Genomic DNA, 15,988 nt, shown 5'->3' with positions numbered 1-15,988 from the left:
GGGCTGGGTTGACTATTGAAGGTGGATCTGCCGCTGGGCTATCAATTATCTATCCGTCAAATATGCGACCTCCACTTTGATTAAAATTTTTACGAAGGGCAGTGTGATAGAAAAAAGTAAAAAAATGTTATATTTAAAAATAATGTACCTGAAGTACGTTACCAGTGTACTCATAAAAAGACCGACTCCATAATCGAATCTGGCAAAAAAAGTTCCCTATCACACTGCCGCTGCTATACTAGTAAACTTAACAATTTAAGAATTCCTTTAAGACTGCCAAATATTATTTTTCTTATCGTTATAAAGTAATATCATTATATAATTAACAACGATGGTCAAGAGTAGATCTATTATATTATATAAGTACATACAATATACCTCAACAACGTCCCAATGTTCATAACCCCAGCATTTGTGTTTTCTAGCAAACAAGTATTATAAAGTCATACCGATAATAATTGAAGGTTAGTCTATTACAATGTTTATCAAATTTAAGTTTCTCGCAAAAACAGAATAAATATAATTTAAATCAATATAATAATAATAAATTTATTTATTTTCTCGCACTACATTAACACTGACTTCCTAATTGTATACGTTTGTATTTTCAGCATTATTCTGAAGGCGCTTGTCTTTATGAGCGATTCTTCAGCGAAGCATGTTTTAACTAAATCAGTGTCAGTAACTTGGAGAGCACAGATCCAAAATGATTTTGGAGTTGTCCAAAATGTATTTAAAAGCACATAAAACTGAATAATTAAAAATGCATTAGTCACAATTGAACATTTTACCTAGACGATCGAAGCGTTGTACACACGCTCACAATGACAATCATGTGACACCATACATTGCATCATAGGCATTTATTAACGCACAATCCCGTTTCCCGCGAAAGCGGTACTGGATTTTTCTGTCATTTCTTTATTAATTGTCCAAACATAGTTGTGTTAAACCGATGTAGACAATACCGTGCAATGAACGATCGGCCTCTACATTAATGACTGACGGTGATTTTTACTTTTACTTTATTATAAATCTCTGATGTTTGCGTTTTAGTATATCAAAATGAATAAATGACAGAATATAATAATTTGAATGTTTTAGGATTTCAATATCCATCCATTTCAACTTACACCATAGACCTAGTCCTGCTACCGATAGATTTCGTCTAGAATTCTACTATCTATGTCACATTGTAATAGGCTGTGTGCCTACACAACTCAAGAGGTTTTTTTCTCCCTACGTAATTGTGTCGAATGATGTTAATTTACTGGCCAATTTACAGGGTATAAGATCCCAATTGTCAATTCAGACGATTCCTTTCCTCCTGAAATGAATTTCATTGTAATTTTGTACTATAAATGTTTTTTTAGTAAGGAAGACCATGATTTGTTACTAATGACATATTCACACTAATCTTTGGTTCATGCTTACTTCTTTAATGTCTAAGAAGTTTTCAAAATCGATCATATATAATCATATAAAATACCAAGTCATGTTAGTTTCATTTGATTTATTACTATAAGAATATGTTCTTGAAAACCCTCAAAAGCTATGTTTGTGTCCTAACATATATACGGTAATACAATTCATAAAACATACTATTATGCTCTTTTATATGGTTATCATAATTTATTTAATTGAAATTGTTTATTTTATATCAAGTGTACAAGTTTAATATATAATATTATAAATGTCCTCAATGTGTTTTATTTGTTTATCCATATAACATGTACTAATTCTTGCTTTTGTTGTAACTTGCAGTGTTTTAAATAATTATTAGCTTTACATTATCACATTACCTATCACAATTGCTCCATACACAATGGTATTGGCTATCGGCTTGATTAATACGGTTTTAGTTCAAAGTTTGGTCTTTAAGCAGTGAACCATTGATCAAACTGAGAAATTTTGAAACAAAAGCAGGTGATTCCCGCTCTTGTGTGTGACGTTTGAAGTCTTTTAATATGTGAGTTGGTTTATAAATGAAATTCTGAAAAAAAGAACTATACATTTGATCTTAAAGTTTATTTCCTTCGTGACGAATGAAGGAGCCTTACTTTTAATCAGACTACAACATACGTTATTTAATTGATATTATGTAATAATACAAATTAGACGTCATATATTTTATATTTCACTAATGTTAGTGTAGTAAAATTACATATTTAAAACTACCTTAAACAATATTCGTTTTTAGTTACAATATGTATGTTTAACAGTTTGTATAGATCTAATTTTGTACTATAATAAACAATTTAAGTTGCAGCTTGAATTCATTTAAGAGGAAGTGAATGATTATTTAAATTAATTTGTTGCCTCAAGTAATTAACCTGCCTAATTAAGCTATTAAACAATAATGAAATAAGGAAAATAGAGAGAATAACCAGATTATGTAGGAAGGAGTTTCAATTACGTCATCAGATGTAAAAGACTTCCTTATTGTTCTGTATCACCTAATTCACGTAGTCGGAAATTTAAAACTAATTTATACATTTTCAAATTTCTCCTTTTTCTCTGGACTTGCCCTTTTTAGTGTGCTATAGCTCAACTTGCCGTATAAAAACAAACTTATTTATTGAAATAATTTATTAAATACGTTTATTTTACTTAAATTTAAGCTTATTTTGTTTACTTAAAAATAGCAAAACTGTAAACTAGATCAGTAATGATAACTTCTTTATATGCTCTCTTGTTCTTAGGGATGATACCAATTAAGTGTTACTATTATTCTTATGAAAATATAATTAAATATTTTATTTTCTGTAATCTTTTTATTCAATACATATTTTCTCTATTATCAATTAATTAATAGATTTGATATACATTTCAATTTAATTGTTCTGATGAAATTGCATCAATTGTATAATGCCATTTGCTTAAAATATTGTTCTGGAGATATTGTTTTAACGTCAGCGTTCTTCATCGAAGATGTTCGCAGTTAATGGAGCTTACTCGATGTCCCCGATTAATGGTTCGTCTAAGATTAAAACTCACAAATACACAACGTTTACTGAACCAGATTAATGCTAAAAGTATTACTAACATAAGTGTCATGGAATTTCTTCAAAAGTATAGATTTATTTAAAAAACTACAAAGTTTAAAACTTCAGTAAGCTGTATTAAACAAGTAAATCAAGACACAATTTTATAGAATGTATATTAATTAAATATTTCCGTTCTCCAAAGAGAAAAACATGTCCTATTACATTGTAGCTCACTAAACAGATGTTAGTAACCTATTTAATTTTAAATGTTAGCATAAATTAAAATTCTGATCATGTCCCAAACTTTAACGTTTTGTACCTTGATTTTTATGCATTGATATGATATTCCATAGACCACCAAAACTGATAGTTTAGCCGGCTAAAGTAAAGTTTACAACTGGTTATAGTGGTAGGGTTCTTAAACTTAAGTATAGTGAAGAGCGCTACGGGCTCCCAGAGTCGTTAATTATGTTAACGAGCCTCTTTGCTCTCAGCCCTTGCTCACTCTTTTAACTCTGTTAGATAGTGTGGGGTTGAAAGTAAGATTGTAATAGTAAACAATGTAAGTTTTGATAATTCTTAAACTTTGGCTTGATAAGGCGCTTGTTTTTTAATGTATTAATGCTTGTGTATATCATTAATTGTTACAAACGTGCTTGGATAAAGTGTTGCCCGTATATGAGCATTTCTGGTTCAAGTGAATTATATTTCCAACGCTGATGTAGAGTTTACCTTGTTGCTACGATCAAGAAAATCTTGCATAAGTGTATGTTTATAGCGATTTTACACGCACATGTACTAATTATTATAAAGTGGTCTAACACTCAAGATTTAAGTTCAACCAGAAATTTATTTTAAAGACAAAAATACATACAAACTTAGTGCCTTCAAAATAGTGTTTGGCTATTTAATATACGTAACTGTCCCGTAATTGCAGTTTATAAATGTGCAGGCGCTTTGATAACTTTTATACTCGTATATAGTAGCGCCGCCTGGTGGTGAGTTACATCAATGGGCATAGCACTTAAACCTTCTACGTGGAAAAATACGTATAAGTACAAATTTTCATATTGATCGGTCAAATAGTTTCTAACTCTATAAAGGACATAACAACAAACATTCATTTATAAATATATAGAGTTTCTAATTTCACATAAAACAACTATGATGTAAGGGGCTGATTTAATGTGAACGTTGAATTTAGCTCCATTTCACCTTCATCTTAAGTGCAGCATCTAAAACCTTTTTTGCAGACTTGACTCCTGAAATCTGGAGTCATGTTCGTTTGATGGGATGGAAAAATAGTCGGCACTATTGGGCACATGGTGAGACAATGAGAATACCTCTTCACATTGCACTACGTTTTGCAGTTTGGGTGCCTCTGATATCGAATCGATACGGGGGGGGGAGGTTCATTTTGAGCTTCTTCGCTCTTCGTCGTCGACTACTTTTGAATACCTTGTGTTGCTCATGGGAAAATCTATTAACTAAGGAACTAATTGAACATAACATATAGTTAGAAAACAGTCGATATCATGGTTGCAAAGCGTTATCAATATTTCACAAAGCTTTAAAATGGAAAGATCAGAGATTAATTAATACTAGTATCTACGTTCAAAGAAAAAATCTTAAAAATAAGACATTGATAAAACATTATCTACAAACAACACCGAACCATTCAACAGAAAACAAATGAAAAATCATAAAAAATAAATTTTAATATTTGAAGGGAACTATTTAACTACTTACATAATGTTAATTATTCAACAAAGTTTCTGGAACTAAAATATGTAATGCTAGGCACATTTATATGGAAATACAAATAGTCCAATTGTTCAAATTAATCCTCCAGCAGGTAAAAATAAACAAGTAAACACCGAATTAGTTCACGAAGAAGAGCGTCTCCCTTATGGCATCTAACTCAAAGTGAATCGAGTGTATTTCATTCCAGCCAATTAGTTCTCGTACAGATTTAATGATATAAACAAGTCGCAAAAGGGAGACTGCTGAACTTTCTAAAGCCTGCTGCACGAAAAATGAGCATATCTCTCGTATATTTATATAAATTACCTCTATAGCTAATACATTTTTTATTGCCAAAGTTCAATTTATTATTATATTTCATAACATATCACGCTGGCTTTATTTGATTAATCATATATTTATATATTACGTTCTGTATTGAATAGTAGTAAATTTGCTATAAATAATTCAAAGATTTTGTTTATTACAAAATCATACGTTTATTAGACTGCTTGCAAAATTATCTAAATATTCCGGATGAAGTGTAAAGAATTATACTGTAAACGATTTATTGTAATTTGCCACATACATTTATGTATTCATCTGTAATGAAAAGTTAGGGAATGAATAGGTAGAGAAGTTCTTTAAAGTTTTGTTTACGTAATTATCTTGTATGAGACCATCCCTCGGGGGTTATAAAACCACAAGTGCCCTAACTACCGCTCTCTACAGACACATTCCAGTACCAGAGTTTATGAACTGACTTGCTATCTCTTTACACTACAAAACGTAGATTGTCTGATTTCCTTTGCCTTATAGCTCACAAGGACAAGTTGCATAAATTGGTGCATCATTCCACGTTTCTTATTTAACTTATGTTAATCATAAAATTTAGCACAGAAACAAGGTGCAGCTCATGTTATGATGATGATTCTTACTTACTTTGTGCTTCCAGGATGGAAAAGTACTTTTCTTTAGCACAAAAAAGTACTAAGTAAAGAAAATAATAAATTATCTTAAAACCCTTATCCATGGTGAATTTATCATATCTAAGACCACATACCTTTAAATCCACTCAGAAAGAGTCATCCTACATTGAACCAGGGTCTAAATGATAAACCAATGGTTTCACTTCCAACATGGGCAAACTAAGGTCATAATGAATCTTAAATACTCAAGAGGTAGTTTTTAATACTCAGGTAGTTATAATAAGTAATAATAATACTCAGGACTTCCAAAAATTACTCCGAAAAAATTAACAATAGAAAAATGGTTTGAACCAAATTAGGATACGCTACACCACGTGATGAGTAACATGCTTTTATTAACATGTTAACATGATTTGGCTCGTTTTGTTGACAATTTAATTTATTCAACAATTTTCTCGATGCCATTATCGGTTATTCATAAGAGCAACATAAAAATGTTTACTAAAGCTCAGCCCCACCCCATGGTGTGTCATGAACCGTCAATGAACTCTGAGGTTCCCATATAAACTGCATGCAAACTTTCAAGTCTATAAGTCAATTGGTTTTTTAGGATACCGATCGAAATACTTGAAAATTAATCTTTCCAAACTTACAGTCCATTCATCCCCAGATTTGAACTGTTTTTTATTTTCCTTATAATAAGGTCTGGTTCCCGAAAATACTGACTTAGGTTGAATGTAATCTAATTGTTTTTCTTTGGAGTTCAATTTTAGTCCATTATCAAAAAATTATTAGGCCAAAATTTTCACCTTTACAGTCTGAAGTACGTCACAACTTTTGTTTGGGTATAAAAAACATAAAAACTGCTTTCTGGGACTACCTGAGTGATGTAATTAATTTACACTAAAAAAAGAAGAAGGTGTAAAATCGATCCTTGTGGAACTCCAAATTTGATCAATTTTTTATTTAATCTGATGTTATTGATTTTTAATTTATACTCATGTTCAACTTTAGTTACCAGATGTTGCTCAGATATAAACTAACCCAGGAAAGGGCTGTGGTTTTAACAACAAGCACTAAAGGTTTTATGAGTCATTCCGCCCACACGTTCAAATGCCTCGTTCAAACCTGCAAACATTGCAATCATTCATAAAATGAACGAGAGCCAATTTTGCCAATCGCTCCGTTCTGAAAACATACTGGAATCCACATAGAAGGATTGTTTTTATGTTTTTTAACCAATTGGTGACACTGATATTTTCACGTCTTCGAATCATCACCTTTTTTAAGACAGGCTTAACCTTTAATAATGTAATAAGACAGGATTGACTCGTTAATAATGTGTAGCTCTTCTCACACCTATCTGACATTATTTAAGGGGCGTCCGGGGTCCATTTTGGGTCAAAATTTCAATTTTTATTTTTTGACATTTTTGTATTCTTTGGAATCTTAAGAGTAATTTGACATATCATACATACAATTTGGACGAGTGCAACCTTATGTAATTAATTTATTTGTAATGGTCTGCACTGCGTTTTTTCGCTGGCAGGGGCGTCAGGGCGAGGGACGTATGTTTATACATACTACAGTTGTAATAATATAAGCTACACATACTTGTTGTGTTGGTAACACTGTTTGTTCTTTACTGTCATATGGTTCTTTCTCATTTGTTGTCATCTGTTATAACCAAAGTTTCTGTTATTTGCTTTGTGAATTGTGTTGTTTACACTTCCTGATGATAAAAATATTGGAGGGAAAGGTAGGCTGACTCTTGAGGCTATAAATGAAATTTAATTATACTATGGGCTGGCCATTATAAGATGTTGACAGTCTGGAAAATATGAAGAGGGCTGTTTAGGCGGAGTATTTCCATCTCATTTCCAGAACCAGCGCACAGTTTGTGTCCGAAAACTGCTGATACGTGGTGCAAATACCAACAAGCTATCCAGAAGAAAGAAGCCTATGACCACAATGAACACTTCCAACTTGCCCCTGTAGTAATGGAACAGGTTACACAAATTTTCAAGGACTTAGCTAACTCCACGCTGCTTGCGAAATGTCTCATGGACAGACCCAAAATCCGAGCGAGTCGCTAAACAGTGTGGTGTGGTCGCGTATTCCAAAATCGACTTTAGTTATGAAAAAAACCCTTGAGTTTGGTGTTTATGAAGCCATTGCCTGTTTCAACAAAGGAAACATTGCTAAATGTGAAGTACTCAAGAAAGTAGGTATAATGCCAGCAAAAACTGTGTTGATGTTATGAAGGGATTCGACAGGATGCACATAAGGAAGGCGCAAAAGGCGGTGGAAGAGATTGAAAAGAAGTGTCGCCAGAAGCGGGAGGCAGCTAAAAGACGCCTGTAGGATATATATGAGCAGCAGGAGGATCCAGATAACCCAGCCTATGCAGCAGGAATGCACTGAGATACATGAGTCACTATTGTTTAGGTTATAGCTTAGAAAAAATTGAATTCCCGAAAAACTTGTTTTTTTTACACTTCGGTACCCATATCTTCCAAACTACTCGAGATATTTGTATAGTTTTTGTTTTGTTTTGTTCAAAATTTCATGGTTTTTATTTGCAGCACAGGAAATTTGGTTTTAAAACCTAAAACCAATTCTACATGGTTGCAAAGTCAAAATTTTCAAATAAAAAAAGTAAATTTTAGAAAAATTTGTTAAAATACCTAAATAAAGTTATTTTAGAAATTCCTGTGCCATAAATATTCTAAAAGACATACATAACAAAATAAAAAAATGATAGTAGGTTACGTCGGCGTCGTAAGGTTTTAGAGATATGTGTACCTTAAAATGACTAATTTAACATGCGCAGCATATGGCCCCCGGACGCCCCTTAAATATCTTCATGCTTAGGCCGTAAATGTCAGTTGAGGTTTTCAGGGACAAACCTATTATATATATCAACAGTCCTTTATTTATGGGTTGAAGAGTTTTAACAGCAGGAGTCATCCTTTTATTTGGTGGGTTACATTCATGGGAGCTTCTATGTCCACTTGTATCCAGGTCTCATGTTAAATTTAAAAATTTGTTATATATCAATTCACTGGTTTTACTTAGAATTTTTATTTGCCTTTCATCAATATTTAATGTAGTATTATTTGTTTGTTTTTACTTCTATGTTCTTTAGTTATGATTAGGTTTCAATAGAATTGTTGATAGCTTCATCAGTTCTTCTATTTTTCCAGTTGGCCTTTGAAATTCTAATTAGATTTATGTATAGGGGTGCTTCCTATTTATTCTTGTCATTATTCCTTACACGAACATTATTTTAAATATAACAAAGAATAGAGCCAATGGAATACTATACATTGAATATAGTTTCGCAACACATAAAATTAATGATTTCCGTAATTTTTTATCCAGGAAGTTAACTAACTTACTTGGTTACCGGATAGATTTATTCAGCTCCAGTGACCTACATGACGGCCAACTCTGTCCATCAGAGACCCAGACGACAATAAACCGCCAGTTTCATTACGCTGACGCTGTTTTCCGTTTTATTAGCTCACTGTGTGTCTGGCTTCCAGGTTAACATATTTGACTTTGTAGTACGATAGCGATCACATTACATGTAGAAACTTTTTTTTAATTATTTAAAAATTTAAAAATGTAATTATTTAAAAATGAAAACATAACTTGAGAAGCCGAGCATTGTAAAGATTCAAAATATATCTACATTGATATATTACTAATTACACATTCATGTATGCGTATTGTTGTTTGTTGTGTCTCCAATATCTTGTGTGCGATATTGTCCGCACGTTATTTCAAGACTTCATCCGCCTTTTCGGATTTTAAATAATATTTTACAAAAAGGATTACCATAATTGGTCTAACCGTTTATATAATTAGCACCTAGGTGACTCAAACACATATGGCGATTCATTTTTATTGATTATATAATTCTAGTAATTAGCGTACTGAAGAATAAAATATGTTTATTTTACTAAATTAAAAAACTTCTCAACTTTACAAACGAACAAAAAGTGTTTTTGAAGTTTTGTTTAATAAATAATGTTAGATTTTAGTTTTCTTTTTATTGGAAGAACTAGTTAAATGAGTTTATAGTTTCCCACCACAATTTTTTAAGGAAAAAAAACACTATACTATATACTAAGTATTTATGGATACAGCTTTGAATTAGCATTCTTTATGAATTTGATGTAATATGATGCGATTATGTTACTTAACTTTCATTATTTATTTACAGACACAAAAAAGTGCCCTTCAATGTACAAATCATACAATTTTGATTGTAAACTTTGAATAAATATATATTAAGAATAGTATAAGCGAAGCAGTATTGTTTAATGCAGAGTATTATCTTTACTTGAATAATATTATATTCTATCTTAAATGATTTATATGTATTATGTTCTTACATTTTGAAATAAATGTCATAAAAGATAATAAATAAACCTTAGTTATAAAATAATCTTATTGAAAATAAGTGTTCTTTATAAAGCTTGAGAAATACAAAGTCTGACATAAACTTGCCATTAAAACGCTTAGAGAGCTTAATAGCTTCATTTACATTTTAGGTGTTCATCAAAGTAGCAGTGGGAACAATAAATTATGATATTTACACTTTATTATCTAATAAAGCAGAATAAATATTTATTATACTCAAGTTAGGCGTAAGATGATAAAGTCTGTATCAATAAACTAGGAAATATGAAATTAAAATCTAACATATTATTATATGAAGTGAATTTATGCTTCCTGTAACAGGCTGAATGAACACAAACATTACGATGTAATAAATATGAAAAACTAAATAAAATTGTTGTTTTTCGTTTATATGAATTTCCTTTAATTTTTGATCGCAGAATATCTGAGATAAATATTATAATATTCTTGATCAAGTATGACGTCAACTAAGGTATGACGTCAGACGTAAGTATAACACTAGTCTATCTAACTAATCTTTCTCGGGTTACACTACGCAATATTAAATTCATTACCTATCACTCTTATGTTTTATATTATTTGATATCACACAAATAAAAGTACTTAGGGATAATATTAGTCACATAACTCTATAATTAATAATAACATTGTGTGACAGTATAATAATCAGCAGTTAACTATATTAATTACAGCATTAGTATATTTTAAGCAAGTGATCTAGTGCAAAGTGAAACATTTATCATCGCACTAAATTTTTTTAATAGTTGAATAATATTTTCACTAAAGTTTTCATCTAAAAGCAATCTTTTTTTTACTGTAGTAATGAAAGCTACATATTATTCCTTGTTTTTATTTATTACACTTTGTATGTTTTGTTCAGCCACAATTTCGTAACTGGATATTATATTTTTTAAATACTCTTTTTAGTTGGTCATAATAACACTAAAGGTTGATTTAGTTATATTTTATAGTTATTTATTTATATAAATAAAAAAGATTTTGTTGTAAACATAAACACATATAAAAATTAAAAGCTAAGCAAGAAAAAACATATTATGTTAAATTTGTACCTATTTTGACTTGACAAATAATATATCGATATACAAAATTCCACGACATTTGTATGAGTAATCTATGACCATTCAATACCTGATAGCACTGATGTTGTAGATAATCTATACAAAGCAGTGTGTAACCACCATTAGCTAATGGTCATGCTGTAAACACTATCTCACCTGCACCCCTTTTACACTTTGTGTACAGGAATAGAGTGTAGGCTATATATATATATATATATATATATATATATATATATATATATATATATATATATATATATATATATACAGTGTGTTCACAAAACTGTGTTACAAGCTTCTGTAAATGATAGTATTGACAATTTAAAACAAAAATATTTTATGTCATTATAACATATGTCAAGAAATGCCGCCATTTTGATTTTGTTATTAAAAATATTTCATAATTTGTATACAGTTTCTTAACTTAATATTCATGTTTACATCCTATAGTTTTTAATAAAATTGCATAATTTGTACATTGAAAGGAATTTCTAGTTTTTATCTCCCTAAATAAATAATGAAAGTAAAGTAACATAATCGCATCATATTAAATTAAATTCACAAAGAAGAATAAATCAAAGCTGTAGCTATAAATAATTAGTTCCGAGTTTTGTCCCATTTAGCAAAATATGAGGTGGGAAACTCAACTTTTCTACTTGAAACCTAATTTTTAGCTCTTATAATGAAAAAAAAAACAAAATTATTTATAATTTTTCAAAAAGTGGTGGCCAATTAAAACCTACAATTTGTTTTCTACATTTAGCAAAACAAACGTATTTTATTCTTCATTGCACTAACTGCCAGTTTTATCTTATCAGTAAAAATGAATCACCAAATGTGTTCCTAAGCGCTAATGTAGAGAACGTCTAGACCAATTCGGCTAATTCTTTTTGTGAATTGTTCGTTGAAATCAGGAAAATGGGTATATGAAGAGAAATATAGGAAAACTTACTTGGAATACTTTATTAATTCGTAAAAATTATACTTTAACACTAAACAGCTGTAGACACTTCCAGTTGAATTTTATCAAATAGACAGAACCACTTGTTTACACTTTAAATTTTAGAACAGGGCTTGATCAGTAGTGATGCAGATAGTAAAGCTAAATTTAATATCTAATTTTACTCAAGATTACAACAGTGACGAATTTGAAACAGCTAATACATTGTAAATATTGTCAAAACACTGTTATAAAACAAACCGCTAAACGAACTGGTAACCGTTTTTGGCAAGGTTTGATAAACAAGCTTGCGGATGTTTGATCTAAGTTACTCAAAACTGAAAACGTTCATTGACATTAGCGACATGCCATTTTTACTGAGGCTTAAGGAAAAAGTGGCTAATGAACTCAAACATGTTTAAGCGAATCTTTCTAATTCATACTACAGTCCGAAAGACAAGAGTACTTTTATAAAAAAACCTTACAAACGATTATTTTTAAATGTTTCATGACCTTAATAAGGATTCCTCCTTTATACTGTAAGTAGATATGGTTTGCATCTAGACCGCAATAGGCTTCTCAGCCCTCCGTATGTATGTATATTTTCTTCACAAAATAATTGAAAAATGAAATAATAAATGATTATATGATATTTGGGAGATAGTTCATACGAATAAACTAAAAATATCTCTTATTCACGCCTTATTGCATTTTGTGCTATTCTTTCTTGTGGTAACGATACAAATTATTACCTCTGAAGTTAAGTCGCCCATACAAATCGTCAAAACTCGATTATACCATTTAGTTTATGACTTGGATATAGTGACTTATGGAAGTAAAACAAGTAATTTAATCATCGGTAAGATTTTCTCGGAAGCAGATAACGGGAATTTGTGAGGGAAGGGAGAGTATTGAGTGTTTATATTTCGTCCCAAACAGATTTTGAAGGCATAAAGGGACGACGCTGTCAAAAGCTCCCACTCTCAACTAAATTGAGACGCCTCTCCTTGCTTTTCAGTGGCTCTTATCTTCTGCTCTGACATAGAGTTCACCAGAACATATCTTTTGTGTCATAATATATATATATATATATATATATATATATATATATATATATATATATATATATGTGTGTGTGTGTGTACACTTGTAATTTCGGATATTTTACAAAGTTAAATGCTAAAAAAAGTATAAAACTAAGTATCCAGTATTTAAATCTACACTATTATTTAGGTGGAAAAATAGTTTTTTCTGTATTAGGTATTGTACACTTGAATAAGGGGTACTAAAGGGCAATGTAATTAAACCTGTTACATTCTACTTGTACTGCACATTCTTATTAGCATGTAAATGCTTTGAGGGTAAACAAAATTACGCCCGTGTTTGCGAAATAAGAGGAGTCGACCCATCCATCGATCTGTCAATCGACCATTTGCTCACCATTGCCATATATCTATGAAGGGATTACAATATACAGAGGATGGATGCATAAAACCCTGCTGTAAAGGTAAAGCTCTTAAGTATTTGGGACCCGGACATATCGCTGACGTATAGAGGTATGGAGTAATTTTTATTTAACTAACGCTTCCTTATCAAGTTACATCTGTTAGAGAGATAGGGAATGAAAAAATATCCCTAGTTTTTCAATCACTGTTGGTGCTTTATATGTGTTTTCGTTATCTCCTCTAGATAGAAGACAACGACTAAGCCCAACTTCTTCGGTCCTCAGTCTACCTTAAAAGTCCTACGAATGTCGTAATCGTCTCCTTCCTTTTTTTTATTTTTTTTTTTGCGTTGGGGTATTGGGGTGGATTCACAGATCCTCACACATTAACCTGAGCTTATTGTGTGCCCCTTTGATGTTAGAGGGGTAAATCTATCTTTGTGCCCTTAATTAGGCTAAGAAGCTTTTCCCCGATACTAGCATCTGGTTCGTCGCCTGGTTGTTTTATCACCGAAAAGAGCCCTTCTCCTGGCTCCCAGTCTCTCACAGTCCAGTATTATGTGTTTTGCAGTCTCTTCAGACTTACTGCAGAGTCTACACTCCGAGTCCTCATTTCGTAAACCTAGAGTGTTTAGGTGTTTTTCCTGAAGTGGCCGTGTCCAGTGATCAAGGCAATCACTTGCTTAACCTGATACCTGCCCAGCCCATCAGCCATCTGGTGAAGCCGGAGCTAGAATCAGTAAGCAGTCTTTTGCCGAGTGCTTGTCCTTGGTGACTCTGCCACCGCAAGCGGTGTGTCTTCCTGGACCATTTGTTTATACTTTGGTAAGCAGCTGACTTGCTTATATACCACAACTCGGTTCTGGACCGGTGTATGGCATGCTTGCTCCGCTTTTGGCAAGCCTGTCGGCGCATTCGTTGCCACCTATGCCTGTGTGGCCCCGGTACCCAACCAAGACGCACACAGTTGCGTGATCAAAGCTTGCAGAGAGTGTTGAAGCACTCCCACACAAGCTTGGATGAAATGCTGTTGGAGTCAAGAGCTTTAAGAGCTGCCCTGACTGTCTGACATTATGCAGATGTTCTTTCCTTGGTACCCTCTGGTGAGGCCTAGGTTGGCACAGGCCAGGATACCATAGATTTCGGCTTTAAAATATGGAGCAGTTGCCGTCCCCAAACTGCCGCAAAGGGCAGTTCTAGGGGATTAACTAAACACTCCATATCCAGTTCTGCCCTTAATATAAGCGAGCCATCCGTGTACCAGACAAAGCTCTTTCTTATTTTTTGGGATGTTATCTTGCGATTTCCACTCATCTCTGGAGTAGAAGTCAAACAGAGAATGGCTTATTGAATACGAACTCCGTTCTCATTATGTCTGAGACCATTTCGAGAATAGCGTTTGGGTTTTACAGCTTCGGTGATGGTGCCGTGGCCCGTTTTAGACGTGCCATTCCTCCAAAAGTCAGCAACCATCAGCCGATAAGCTGACTTACGCGCTTCAGCTTTTATATAGACATCAAGAGGTAGAAGTCCTAAAAGCCACCTCGAGGGTCGCTGAGGGACTGCTCCTAAATGCTCCGGTTGCAAAGGATTGTGCAAGCCTTTGTAAGCTTTCGAGCTTGGCTTTAGCAGTTACCTGATTCACCTTTGTCCACCAGACTAATGAACCATAAGTGATTTGAGGCCTTACAACTGATTTGTAAAGCCATAGTGCTATATGGGGTTTTATGCCCCATGAGATTCCTGCAAGTCTCCTGGACGTCATGAGCGCCCACTTTGCTTTGAGCAGGATATTGTTAAGATGATAATTCCACGTGAGCTTAGAGTCTAGAGTCAGTCCTAAATATTTGACTGTCTTTGACCACTCAATGCTGTGTGGATGCGAGTTTCCAGCCTGGAAAGAGACTCTAGGTTCTTTTTCCTAGTGAATGGTACAACTACTACTGTCTTAGAGGGATTTACTTTCAGTCCCTCTCCATGACACCAGTTGGTGTACATGTTGAAGGTTGGTATTCATGATTATCAACAACAACATTTGTATGTTTCCCCCGTACCATAAGGACTATGTCGTCTGCATATCCTTGGACATAGATTCCATTGTTAGTAAGGTCCTCAAGTAGACCATCTACTACTAGATTCCACAGTAGAGGTGACAGGATGCCTCCTTGAGGGCGTCCCCTTGTGGGTGCGATCACAAGCGATTCTTCATTGAGATCGGCCCTGATCCGTCTGGAGCACAGCATGGCCCTAAGCCACCGGCACAGAGCTGGCTTGAGGCCACGTCGCTGTGCTCCACGTCTCCTTCCCTGCCGTAAATCGCCAATAATGCCAAGCCCGAATCTGGTTAGGATTGTGTATTTTTTTGAAAAAAAAAAAAAAAAATTCGGACAAAGAACTGCTTAGAATAGTTTTTAATTCTAAATGTTTACAGAAAT

Source organism: Homalodisca vitripennis, chromosome 1, assembly GCF_021130785.1.
Source record: "Homalodisca vitripennis isolate AUS2020 chromosome 1, UT_GWSS_2.1, whole genome shotgun sequence".
NCBI classification, from domain to species: Eukaryota; Metazoa; Arthropoda; class Insecta; order Hemiptera; family Cicadellidae; genus Homalodisca; species Homalodisca vitripennis.
The sequence above is the reverse complement of the archived record's forward strand: the minus strand, read 5'-3'. Positions refer to the sequence as shown.